The sequence below is a fragment of the Ceratotherium simum genome, chromosome 22, assembly GCF_057802395.1.
Source record: "Ceratotherium simum simum isolate JZ-2026a chromosome 22, ASM5780239v1, whole genome shotgun sequence".
Taxonomy (NCBI): domain Eukaryota; kingdom Metazoa; phylum Chordata; class Mammalia; order Perissodactyla; family Rhinocerotidae; genus Ceratotherium; species Ceratotherium simum.
Genome location: NC_141921.1, coordinates 15,899,519 through 15,914,449, shown reverse-complemented (window position 1 = coordinate 15,914,449; position 14,931 = coordinate 15,899,519).

Below are 14,931 nucleotides of genomic sequence, written 5' to 3'. Positions count from 1 at the left end.
CTGTTAGCTGCTTAGAAATGAGTTTTATTTGCAAATTAAGGGTCATCTGAATGTTAAGACAACCCAAAAGACTACTAAATGCTAACAGTGTGATTTGCTCATTTATCTTCTCTAGAAGATAAATTTAGGGGAATTGCCAGTCTTGAGAACTCTTAGGCTTCCCCAAGCATTAAAGGAACATGAGTTCTAAGAGGGATATGGAACTGTAAGAAGGAAGAGTCTGCAGTCTACGGGTTTCCTGCCTGAAGGCCACAGCCTCTAAGGAGAGAAGACCTGGGGAAAGAGGAGCCTTGATTTTCTGGAGGAAAAAAAAGGAAACGGTCAGTAAGACATGCCGATTGTGTTTTGTGGGGGCTTGTTAGGAAAACTGTTCTGGGGTCATTAGAGAGGGCACGTGAGGATCATCTGCTGGAACTAATGGGGCTTCTTTCTTAGCGTTTTCAGAGCAGTAGAAACCCACAGCAGACCTACCCATTTCCCTACCTCCTAATATGATCCCTTTACCCTGTCCTGACTGTCCTGACTCCTCAGGTCTTTGCATAGACTGTTATACCTGGAATGCCCTCTCCTCCCACTTGACTACTTCTTACTCATCCATGAAGGGCTCATACAGGTCTCTTCTTCAGGAAGTTTCCTAACTACTTGCAGCCCAGATGAAAGTTTTTTTCTTCTCCCAGAACTCTCAGCACTATCAACTAAGCACTCAACTCTGGCCTTAGAAACATATGGGGTGGAAGAGATCTTAAAGAGTCCAAACTTCCTCTTGTCCTTGAGTCCCTTTGACAACAAGAACTGCTTGTTGCCGAAAATATATTTGCCTCAAGCTATTTCAAATGCATACAGTTGGAATGTCCTTTCTCTCATTCATGATTTGAAAAAAAAACAAAAAAAACACATCTCAGCAAACTGGGGATAAAAGGAAGTTTCCTTACTCCGACAAAAAAAAAAAAAATCTAAACAAAACCCTCCAGCTAACATCATACAAAATGGCAAAAGACTAAATGCTTTTCCTCCCTAAAATCAGTACCAAAACAAGGATGCTTGCTCTCACCACTCTTATTCCAAATAGTACTGGAAGTCCTAGCCAGTGCAATAAGGGAAGAAAAAAAAAGATAGGAAAGGAAGCTGCAAAACTGTCTCTATTTGCAGATGACCTGTCTACATTAAAAAAAACAAAAAACAAAAAACAAAAAAACAAGGATCCTACATAAAAACTCCTGAAACGAATTAATGAGTTTAGCAATGTTGCAGGATACAAGATAAATTGTTTCACTAGGGAAGAGAAGTTGGGTTCTGGTGAATTAAAAGCTGAATTCTGGCCACTGCTGCTAAATAAACAGGGGCAGGGAGTGGGGAGTCACAGGCAGAGTTAGTGAAACCTGACTGAAGTGTGTTTAAGAGAGAATTGTAGGACAGAAATTAGAGACAGAAGTGTGGATCACTCTTTCTAGGTGATTTTCTCCAGAAGGAAGCAAAGCAATGGGTGGTAACTGGCAGGGAAGTGGACAGGAAGGTTATTTTTCTTTAAGATGATATAAAAAAGTAATGCTTTCTTTCCCTTTTACTCCCTTCCATTTAACATAACTCTAATGCCTTCTTGTTCTCTCTCTTCAACAAAAATAAAGTGGGAGCTTGTTGGAGGACGAAAGGAGGACGAAAGCCAGCTCAGGTTTTCCCCAGAAGGAGCACAGGTATTATCAGACAGGAACCCCCTGCAGACGGCAGGTCAGCCAGCCCATGAGTCACAAGACAAGAAGATGGGCTGTCAGTCTTACCTGGAACCCTGGAGCCACACTTGTGTTAAGGAAGTTTAGTTTTCTCCTCCTGATTTTTCTAAAAGCTTTATTCAGTACTGAGCTTTAAAAAAATCCAGCCACTTGTGACAACATGGATGGACATTGAGGGTATTATGCAAAGTGAAATAAGTCAGAGGGAGAAGGTCAAATACTGTATGATTTCCTTCATTAAGTAGTAGATAATAACAACAAACAAATACATAGAGACAGAGATTGGATTGGTGGTTACCAGAGGGGAAGGGGGGAGGGAGGAGGGTGAAAGGGATAATTCGGCACGTGTGTGTGGTGATGGGTTGTAATTAGTATTTGGGTGGTGAACATGACGTAGTCTATGCAGAAATAGAAGTATAATGATGTATACCTGAAATTTATACAATGTTATAAACCAATGTTACTGCAATAAACAAAAAATTTTTAAAAAAAAAGAAAAAGTAAAAAGGCTGGAGCTTGTACCACAGGTCCACTGCTGCAGGTGTGTACATGTTGTCCCAGCAATGTTGGCTAAATTATTATTTCTCCAACTTGAAAGTGCATAGGAAACAACTGGGGGAATTTTGTTAAAGAGCAGATTCTGATTCCATAGGTGTGTGTGTGGTGTTGTGGGAAGAGAGACGCTAAAATTGTGCAAAGAGTAGGAGGAGAAAATGGACTTAAACTGCTGTAAAATCTCTGAATTGTTTGGGAAGTGCTCAAGTACTCATTTAGGTGAGAGTGTAATAAGTCAATGATGCATATTTTATTTTCTAGAGCAGGAGTTGGTAAGTTTTTTCTGTAAAGAGCCATAGAGCAAATATTTTAAGCTTTGCAGGTCAGATACAGTGTCAGTCTCATGTTCGTCTTCTTTCTTTTTTACAACCCTTTACAAATGTAAATCTTGTTAACCCCTGCCGTAAAGTAGGGTAACCTCTGCTCCAGAGTAACAACGAAAGGAATAATACAAGTAACACACAAAAAAGTAAAACTCAAAAATCTAATAGTGAGAGTGCCTTGTAGAGTGTCTGGCATGGTAAATATCAGCCTGATGCATCTGTTGTCCATGGACTAGGTGCCTACTCTGTTCCAGGTCCCTGGGCCCTGTGGATTCAGGGGCAATGAACACATGGTCACTAACTTCATGATTATACCTTCTCACTATCATAGAGGAGCCAAATATAAGGACAATGTGCATCCCCGCATGTCACCTCCGTGATCAGGTTGTAATGCCGGTGGGAACCTAGCACCAGGGGGGCACGGAGAAGGGACCCCAATGGGGCTTTTTAATCCTGGAGACAGATCCCCAAAGTCCTTACTAATTTTCAAGCTTCTTGAGAACCTACATATTTTCTAAACTTCCAAGTTGTTAGCCACAACCTCACCTCTCCAAACAGGGAGAGTTGATCCTTTACTAAGTGGAATATTTGTGTGGCTGAGAGGCATAGACATGAGACCTCTGAACTTTGTGAGGGATCTGTTCCCGAAGCTCTATAAATCCCCAAACTTACAAATAATACTATGTAACAGAAACCCAGACCACCCCTCATTCTCTATAAAAATACAATTCTCTCACCACCAAAAAAACAGAGTGTACATACCTACACCTGGTAAACAGCAATATAAGCACAGTGAAAAGTGGATGCTGAGAAGTCATCTAGATTTACTCACTAGCTAAATGACCTGTCCCCTGGCACCAGCCTCACAGCATATATAATTCAAGTCTGTTCCTCAGAAAAGTTACAAATTAAGACAGATCATGGGTTATCAGAACTCACATGTAAATATAGGAAACCACAAATTGTAAGTAAGAAAATGGGGGATAATATTTGTATTTCCTCAATCTAAGACACTATCAATTATAAGACACCTAATCATATTAATAATAGCTTTTAAGGGAAAGAAACAGAAGGGAACGCTCCATCAAACTGAAAGGTTGAAAGGTGAGTCCTAACTTCAGAAACATCCAAATATGGATGGAAATGGGCCCTGGACTTAAGGAAACTAGTGCATTTTCAGCACAAATGTTGCGGGATTGATGCAATATTAACTCCAATGATAAAGCCTTCACTTGTTTTCTTTCTTCCTGGTTTGATTCCATACCCACTTCTCTAGGATCAGATCCATGAACTATCCCCATTTAACCGTCCAACTTAAAGCATAACCAGAGTGTAACCTACTCAGCTTTGCACCATTGACGTCCCACGGCCCTCTCCCTGCTCCACTTCCAGGGCACTAAGTCAGCCTTGTACAGAAGTTACTTTTGTGCATGTCTCACTTGCCTGCTGCACTCTGAGTTCCCTGAAGTCAGGGGCAATATCTAGTTTTTCTTTGTTTCCTCCTCACTGACTATTACCAGGTCTAGAAAACAGTCATTCTTTCCCATGCATCCACACATTTATTCAACTAGCATTTGTTAAGTCCTAATATGAGCTAGGTGAAAGACACAGTCCTCGTGTTGTGCAGGAAGATGACTATATTAATAACGATAATAATTAATAATAGATATGACTCAATGAAAATTTACTGAGTGTAAGGCACTGTGTCAATCACTTTCCCTTCATTATTTCATTTAATCCTCACAACAACCCTGTAATATAGGTGCTATCATATTGTTGTCTCAGAAAACTGAGGCCCAGATAGGCTCAGCAACTTGCCCAAGATCACACAGTCTGTAAGTGGAAGAGCTGGATTCAAACCCAGATCTCTCTTACTCATCACTATGAGATGATATCTAGGACCAAGTTAGAACATGAATTCCAAGGAGCCCATAGAAGGAGCCGTAACTCAATCTGAAGAGCAAGGAAAGGCTTTCTGCCAGAGGTAACAGTCAAGTTGATCCTAGAAGAGGAAGAGCAGAGAAGGATATGCCACGTAGAGGGACATCATGTGTGAAGTCATGAAGCATGAGCTAAGCCCGAGAATGATGGGAGATGGGGCTGAAAAGGTAGGCAAGGACAGACTATGGCGTATCTATCATGCCCTGAAAAATAGCCTAAAGAGGGTAGATTTTACAGTGGTGGAGACAAAAGAGGCATGACTTCATCCATTAAGGAGGCATGACATTAGATTTATATCTGGGAATGATTACTCTGGCTCTGATGTGGAGACTAAATTGGAGGAGATGGATGCCAGTTGCTGCATTCATTCAGGTGGGAAATGATGAGAAGCTGAACTAAAGCAGTAATTGCTGAACATGAGAGGTAGGTATTAGACAAGAGGTCTTTACAAGGTGGACTCTATGGGTCTAGGTAGCTGATTAGGAAATGGGGAGGTAGAAAGAGGAGTCAACTATGGATTCCAGGTTTGGTTAATCAGATGGGTGATGGTGCCATTCACTGAGACTGGGAACATGGAAGTGGGAAATTTGGTAGGGGAGACCAGGAAGACAGATGATGAGTTTAGTTGGACTCAGGGAGCTTGTGGGACTCCTAGTATCTGTAGGATTAATGGGTCTAGAGCTCAAGAGAAAGCTCTAAAGATAGAAATCTGAGTGTCGTCAGCACTTCTGCAGAAACTGAAGCCATTGGGGGGATGAGGTCACCCAGAGAGAGTGTGTAGAAGGAGAAGAGAGCTGCAAACAGAACTCTGAAAACCCACAATACCTAAGGACTGGCTTCAAGGAGAGAATCCAGAGAAGATGATGATATTGAGGGGCCAAGGAGGGAGAGAAAAACTTGGAGACCATGACAAATGATGCAGAAATTCAAGGAGAGAAAGAAGTCTGGAAGAAGACTGTGGTCTTCGTGGTCAAATGTGCAGACACATCCAAGTGAGACAAGGACTGAATAGTGTTTGCCACTTTTAGCAATAAGGAGGCTTTGGGAGAGTAGTTTCAACAGATGTTTACATGCAATAGGTTAAGAGAAGCAAAGTAAAGATCAAGCTGAGGGTGTATGTCTGAGTCAAAATGAGGAGAGAATAGTCAGAGAGGAAAGCAGGTCAAGGTTACAAATGGCTCCTTAAACCAGGATAAAAATCAAGGACTCTAACCCGGACGTGAGGAAATAAAGAGCATTATTAAAGATAACTACACAGGTGAACATAAAGGCAGTATAAATGTATGTTTTGTCTGTAACTCTTTTTTCTCCTATCCGATTTAAAGACAATTGCATAAAGCAATAATTATAAATCAGTGTTAATGGGCACACAATATATAATGATATAATTTATACAACAAAAAATAGCACAAAGGGTGCTGGCCCCATGGCTTAGCGGTTAAGTCTGTGGCAGCTCTGCTACTGGCGGCCCAGGTTCAGATCCTGGGCACACACCGGCCTTTTCTTCTCCAGCCATGCTGAGGCCGCATCCTACATACAGCAACTAGAAGGATGTGCAACTATGACATACAACTATCCACTGGGGCTTTGGGGGAAAAGAAAAGGAGTAGGATTGGCAATAGATGTTAGCTCAGAGCCAGTCTTCCTCAGCAAAAAAGAGGAAGATTAGCATGGATGTTAGCTCAGGGCTGATCTTCCTCAAAAAAAAAAAATAGCACAAAGGAGGAAAGAGAGAAAGAAGCTATGTAGGGGCAAAATTTTTGTATACTACGGAAATTAAGACAGAAAATTAATAAGGAAACATTGGACTTGAACTATACTTCCAGAGCAAATGGGCCTAACAGACCTATACAGAACATTCCATCCAACAGCAGCAGAGCACACATTCTTCTCAAGCACACATGGAACATTCTCCAGGATAGATTATATGTTAAGTCACAAAACAAGTCTTAGCAAATTTAATAATATTGAATCATACCAAATATCTTTTCTGACCATAATGGTATGAAACTAGAAATCAATTAAAGGAGGAAAACTGGAAAATTCACAAATATATGGAAATTGAACAACACACACCTGAACAATCAATGTGTCAAAAGGGAAATCAAAAAATATCTTGAAACAAGTGAAAATGAGAACACAGCATACCAAAACTTATGAGATGCATCAAAAGCAGTTATAAGAAGGAATTTTACAGCAAAAAATGCCTATTTAAAAAAAAATAAAGTTTCAAATAAACAGCTTAACTTTATACCTCAAAGAATGAACTAAGCTGAAAGTTAGCAGAAGGAAGGAAATAACAAAGATCAGAGCTGAAATAAATAGAATAGAGACCAGAAAAAACACTAGAAAAGATCAACGAAACTAAGAACTGTTTTTTGAAAAGATAAACAAAATTGACAAACATTTAGCTAGACTAAGAAAAAAAGAGAAGGTTCAAATAAATGAAATCAGAAATGAAAGGAGGCGTTACAACTGATACTACGGAAATACAAAGGATCATAAGAGACTGCTCTGAAAATTATAGCCAACAAATTGGACAAGTGGGAAGAAATGGATAAATTCCTAGAAACACACAACCTACCAAGACTGAATCATGAAGAAGTAGAAAATCTGAACAGACAACAGTGAAAGGTTGAAAGCTTTTCCTCTAAGATCAGGAACAAGATAAGGATGCCTACTTTCACCACTCCTGCTCAACATAAGTCCTAGCCAGAGCAATTGGGCAAGAAAAGAAATAAAATGCATTCAAATTGGAAAGGAAGAAGCAAAATTATCTCTTTTGCAGATGATATGATATTACATAGAAAATCCTAAAGGTTTCACCAAAAAAACTGTTAGAATCAATAAAGAATTCGGTAAAGTTGCAGGATACAAAATCGAGCATACAGAAATCAGTTGCATTTCTATACACTAACAAGATAACTAGAAAAGAAATAAAGAAAACAATCCCCTTTACAATAGCATCAAAACAATAAAATACTTAGGAAAAAATTTAAATAAGGAGGTGAAAAGATCTGTGTACTGAAAACTACAAGACTTTAATGAAAGCGATTGAAGAAGATACAAATAAATGAAAAGATATCCTACATTCATGGATCAAGAAGAATTAATATTGTTAAAATGTCCATACTACCCAAAGCCATCTATAGATTGAATGCAACCCATATCAAAATTCCAATGGCATTTTCACAATAATGGAAAAAGTCCTAAAATGTGTATGGAACCACAAAAACACCTGAATAGAAAGCAATTTTGAGAAAGGAAAACTAAGATAGCATATCACAATTCTTGATTTCAAACTACACTACAAAGCTATAGTAATCAAAACAGTATGGGATTGGCATAAAAATAGAAACACAGAAAAAGGAACAGAATCAAAGAGAATAGAAATAAACCCTCACCTATATGGTCAACTAATATTTGACAAGGAAACCAAGAACACCTAATGGGGAAAGACAGTCTCTTCAAAACACAGTGTTGGGAATCCTGGATAATCACATGCAAAAGAAGGAAATTGGGCTCCTGTTTTACACCACTGACAAAAATTAACTCAAAATGGATTAAGATTTAAATTTATCACCTGAAACTATAAAACTCCTAGAAGAAAACATAGGGATTAAGCTCCTTGACATTGGCCTTAGCAAAGACTTATTTGGATATGACACCAAAAGCACAAGCAACAAAAGCAAAAATAAACAAGTGGGACTACAACTGAACTAAAAATCTTCTGCACAGCAAAAGAAATAATCAACAAAATGAAAAGGCAACCTATTGAATGGGAGAAAATATTTGCAAATCGTATATCTAAGGGGTCAATATAAAAAATATATAAGGAACTCATGCAACTCAATAGCAAAAAAACAAATAATCAGATTTAAAAATGGGCACAGGAACTGAATAGACATTTTTCCAATGAAGACATACAAATGGCCAACAGGTACATGAAAAGATGCTCAACGTTACTAATCATCAGGGAAATGCAAATCAAAACCACAATAAGATGTCACCTCACACCTGTTAGAATGGCTATTATCAAAAAGACAAGAAATAACAAGTGTTGGCAAGGATGTGGAGAAAAAGGAACCCTTGTGCGCTGTTGGTGGGAATGTAAATTGGCACTGCCACTATGAAAAACAGTATGAGGTTCCTCAAAAAATTAAAAATAGAGCTACAATATGATATAGCAATCCCATTTCTGAGTATTTATCCAAAAGAAATGAAATTAGAATCTCAAACAGATATCTGCACTCCCATGTTTCTTGCAGAATTATTCACAATAGCCAAGGCATTGGGAACAACCTAAGTGTCCATCAATGAATGAATGGATAAAGAAGTTGTGGTATATATTTATATATGCCATGGAATATTATTCAGCCATTAAAAAGAAGGAAATACTGCCATTTGCAACAACATGGATGGACCTTGAGGACGTTATGCTAAGTGAAATCAGTCAGACAAAGAAAGACAAATACTGTATGATCTCACCTATATGTGGAATCTAAAAAAGTGGAACTCATAGAAACAGAGAAGAAGGGGGGTTGCCAGGGGCTGGGAGTGGGAGAAATGGGGATTGTTCTTTAAAGGGTACAGACTACCAATTATAAGATGAATAAGTTCTGGGGATGTAATATGCAGCATGGTAACTAGGTTAACAATGCTGTATTGTGTACTTGAAAGTTGCTAAGGAGTGGATCTTAAATGTTCTCTACACACACACACACACACACACATACACACATACACAAAGGTAATTACGTGAGTTGATGGAGGTGTTAACTAATCCCCATTGTGGCAATCATTTCACAATATATATGTATTTCAAATCATTTACATTGTATGCCTTAATCTTACATAATGGCATATGTCAATTATATCTCAGTACAGTTTGAAAATAAAATAAAATTTGTGCAAAAATAAATAAATAAAATAAAAGAAAGAAGATGATCTCAAATCAACACCTAACCTTTCACCTTGAAACTAGATATTGACAAGCAAATTAATGTGAAAGCAAGCAGAAGGAAGGAAATAAAGATCCGAGTAGAAATAAAGGAAATAGGGAACAGAAAAAATTTTGAAAATGAACAAACCAAAAGTTGGTTTCTTTAAAAGATACAAACCTTTGGTTAGATTGACCAAGAAAAAAAAAAAGGAGAAGACAAATTACTAAAATTAGGAGTGAAATAGGGGACATTGCTACAAAGCTTACAGAAATTTTAAAAAAGGATTATAAGGGAATACTATGAACAATTAAACTATGCCAACAAATTAAATAATCTAGAAGATATGGGCATATTTCTTGAAAGACATAAACTACTAGAACTGACTCAAAAAGAAATAGAAAATATGAATATGTCTATAGAAGGTAAAAAGGTTTAATTAATAATTTATAAACTTCCCCAAAGTAAAGCCCAGGACCAGATGATTTCACTCGTGAATTCTACCAAATGTTTAAACAATCAACACCAGTCGTTCAGACTCTTCAAAAACAACAGAAGAAGCAGTAGTACTTCCCAGTTCATTCAATGAGGCAGTATCACTCTTATATCAAAACTAGACCAAGATATCAGAAGAAAAAGACAATAACTTGACTGACAGCTCAAAAACATAGACACAAAAATCCTCAGCTAAGTGCCAGAAAACTGAATCTAGCAACATACAAAGTTATACACCATAACAAGTGTGATTTATCCAAGGAATGAAAGGTTGGTTCAACACACATAAATCGATCAATGTGAATACCACGTTAATAGGGTAAAAAGCAAAACCCACATGATCGTGTCAAAGAATACAGAAAATTATTTCATAAAATCCAACACTCTTTTATGATAAAAGCATCCAACAATCTAGGAATAAAAATGAACTTCTTCAATCTAATAAAGAGCATCTATGAAAAACCTACAGATAACATCATACTTATTGGTGAAAGACTGAAAGCTTTACCCTTAAGACCAGAAACAAGACAAAAATGTCCATTCTCATTACTGTTATTCAAACATTTTACTGGAGGTTTTAGTCAGGGCAATTAGGGGAAGAAAAGAAATGAAAGACATACAAATTGAAAATGAAGATGTAAAAGTATATCTGTTTTCAGATGACAGGATCTTGTATATAAAAATTCTAAGGAATTCACACATACAAAAAGCTATTAGAGTTAATAAACAAGTTCAGCAAGGTTGCAGAATACAAGATCAACATACAAATATCAATTGTATTTCTATAAATAGCAAATAACAAGTTAAAAATGAAATTAAGAAACAATTTCATTTTGCTCTAATAACATCAAAAATAATTAAAATACTTAGGAATAAATTTAACAAAGAAGTGTAAGATTGGACACTGAAAACTACAAAACATTGTGGAAAGAAATTAAAAATGATCTAAAGAATGGAAAAACATCTCATGTTCATGGATCAGGAGACTTAATATAGTTAAGATAGCAGTACTCTCCAAAAACATATACAGATTCAAAACAATCCCTATAGAAAACCCCAGCGAATATTTGGGAAAGAAATTGACAAGTTTTTCCTAAAACTCAGAGAACTCAGTTTTCAATTTAAAACTTATTACAAAGCTAGATTAATTAAGACTGGGTGTTAGAAATACTGCATTGTATACTTGAAATTTGCTAAGAAGGTAGATCTTAAGTGTTCTCAGCCTTTACACACACAAACACACACACACACACAGAGAAAATGGCAACTATGTGAGGTGATGGATATGTTAATTAGCTTGATTGTGGTGATCATTTCACAAGGTATACATATATTAAAACATCAAAACAAACATCATTAAATATATACAATTTTTGTCAATGATACCTCAATAAAGCTAAAAAGAATAAAAGACTATGTGTGGTACTGGCACGAGCATAGGTCTATAGATAAGTGGAATAGGGTGAATCAGAAATAAACACATACATCTATAGGCAGAGTTGCAAAAATAGTACAAAAGATCAATGTAATAGAATTAAAAAGTCTAGAAATAGCTCTCACATTTGTGATCAACTGATTTTCAACAAAGGTGCCAAGGAAATTGAATGGGGAAAAAAATAGGATTTTCAACAAGTGGTGAGGGGAGAACTAGATATCCACATGCAAAAGAATTGAGTTAGGCCCTTACCTCATACCATGTACAAAAATTTACTCAAAATGAATTAAAGACCTAAATATAAGGCTAAAACTATAAAACTCCTACAAAAAAAAAAAAAAAGTAAATTTCCTGACCTTGGATTAGGGAATGGTTTCTTAAAGATAACACCTAAATCACAAACAATTAAAAGAAAAAAATAGATAAATTAGGCTTCATCAAAATTACAATACTTTTGTGCTTCAGGACACTATCAAAAAAGTGAAAATACAATCCAAAGAATGGGAGAGAATATTTGTAAATTATATCTATGATAAAGGGTGTAGTGTCCAAAATATATTAAAAACTCTTATAACGTAACAATAAAAAGAGAAATAATGCAATTTTTAAAGGGCAAAGGATTTGAGTAGTCATTCTTCCAAAGAAAGAGAAACAAATGGCCTATAAGCAAATGAAAAAATAAAAATTCAACATCCATTAGCCATCAGAGAGAAATACAAATCAAAACCACAATGAGATGCCACATCACAACCACTAGAATGATAGTCATCAAAAAGATTGAACGAAAGGTATTGACAAGGATGTGGAGAAATTGGAACTCCCCACATACATTGCTGATGGAAATGTAAAATGGGTGGAGCCACTTGGAAAATAGTTGGCAGCTTCTCAAAAAGTTAAACATGGAGTTACCATATGACCCAAAAATTCCACTCCTGAGTAGATATCCAAGAGAAATGAAAACACATTTTCACCAAAAACTTGTACACACTAAAGTTCAAAGCAGTATTATTCATAATAAGCAAGAAAGTGAAAAACAATCCAAATGTCCATCAACTGATGAATGAACAAAATGTGGTACATCCATACAATGAAATATTATTCAGCCATAAAAGGAATGGACTTGCTACAACATGGATGAACCTTAGAAAACATCATGCTAAGTAGAAAAAAGCCAGAGATAAAAGGCCACATATTGTATGGTTCCATTTATACAAAATGTAGAGAATAGACAAATCAAAGAGACAGAAAATAGATTGGTGGTTTCTAGAGGCTTGAGGGAGAGGGAAGATGGAGAGTGACTGCTAATGGCTACTAGGTTTGAGGGGTTGATGAAAATATTCTTGGCAAGATTAGATAGTGGTGATGGTTGCAAAATCATGCAAATATACTAAGACCTTATAATTGTGTATGATGAATGGGTAGATTTTTATGACATGTGAATTATATCTCAACTAAAATTGGATAGAAAAGAAGTTTCAAACCAAAGGATGTAGCATGAAACAAAGAAAATGTGGATAAATAAAAAAAAAAAAAAAAAAAAAAAAAGGAAAAAAACACTAGGAACCAAAAGCATAACATAAAAAATACACTAAACCCAAGAAAAAATGTATCATTTGTATCAATTAAAGTAAATAGACTAAAGTTATCTATTAAATAAAAGAAATTAAATGCTTCTCAGATTCTCCAAATGTGCATTACCTTTAACTATTTCAACAGATCTAAGGGCGTATACTTCTTGATATATTATGGATATTGAAAAGGCAATTGATAATGCAGCATACACATTCCATTTGATATAATTTACCTTCCATTAAAACAACACCTTTTGGGGAGGTGACATCAGCATCATGGCAGAGTGAGCTTTCCCTGTAGATTCTCCCCACTAAGATACAACAAAAAAGACAGTCACATACCAACAGAGGACATTCACACAACACAAGGTCTGAGAGACCCCCTGCAGCCATACATCTGAAGGTGGAGGTGCTGGAACCCCTGGAGGAAGTGGAAGGAGGTAAGGAGAACTCCTCTCCTTCCCCAACAACAGTAACCCTGGGACCAGGTCTGCATGGCTCTCAAGAGAGAGGGGGAGAGATGGCCCTCCGTGGGAAAAACCGTCACTCTCCAAGCTCTCACACAGCCTGTGGGAAATTCCCATACAGAGGGGACTGAACTGTGGAGGGGTGCCTTCATCAAGCTAACACCCCAGGAGAGCAGATAGCGAGGAAGAAGCGAGAAGCCACCGAGGATCAGGCGAGCTGAAAGAGCCCCTCCCCACTGCCTGGCGTAGCACAACCAGTTGGCCAGAGGGCCCGGCGTGGATTGGTGGGCTCCAGAATACACAGCTCTTGACCCCCACCTAATGGCGGCAGGTGGAAGCTGCCACCAGATATTCTCCAGAATGAGGCCATGCCCTCAAGCAGTATGCAAAAATATATTAAATCTCCAGACCAGAAGGAAAATGACGAGCACCCACAAATCCAATCCTGAAGGCACAAAAATTTATAACCTAAAATGACAGAGAATTCAAAAATTAGCTATCATAAAAAGGATTCAAGCAGATTACAAGAAAACACAAATAGACAATTCAATGAAATAGAAACTTCTTCACAAAAAGAGACTGAAAGCGATAAAGAAAAACCAATCAGAAATGTTGGAGATGAAAAAGAACACAATGGAGGGAGATAAAGAAAAATTTGGAATCTTTAAAGAACAGAGCTGACAATATGGAGGAAAGAATTAGCATTATTGAGGATAGGAATGCAGAAATGCTCCAGATGGAGGGAGGAGAGAGAACTAAGACTAAAAAGAAATGAAGAAATTCTCTGAGAAATATCCCAGCTCAATTAGGAAATGCAACACTTAAGTATTATAAGTATTCCAGAGGGAGAGAAGATAGGGAAAAAGGAACAGAGAGAAGCGATTTCAAAGAAATAATAGCTGAGAACCTCCCAAATCTGGGGAAGGAGCTGGAAATACACGTGAATGAAGTCAAAAGATCTCCTAAATATATCAACATAAAAAGACCCCTTCCAAGGCATATGGTACTAAAGCTGGCAAAAGTCAATGATAAAGAAAAAAGATTAAAGGCAGCTAGACAAAAAAATAACATACAAAGGAATCCCAATCAGGCTCCCAGCCAATTTGTCAGCAGAAACTCTATAGGCTAGGAGAGAGTGGAATGATATATTCAAAATTCTGAAAGAAAAAAACTTTCAGCCAAGAATACTGTATCCTGATATGATGGATATCCTTCAGATATGATGGAGAAATAATAACTTATCCCAGATAAACAAAAGCTAAGGGAGTTCATCATACAAGACACCCCACTACAAGAAATGCTCAAGAGAAGGCCCTCAAGCAGCCTGAAAAAAAAAAAAAAGAGAAAGAGGATACAAATCTTTCAGCAAGGAGAAAAATAGCTAGACAAAATCAGAAAAATTACAGCTCTGTATCAGAATAGGTTAGCAAACAATTATAACATCAAAGATTAAAAATAGGAAAACACCAAGAAAAAA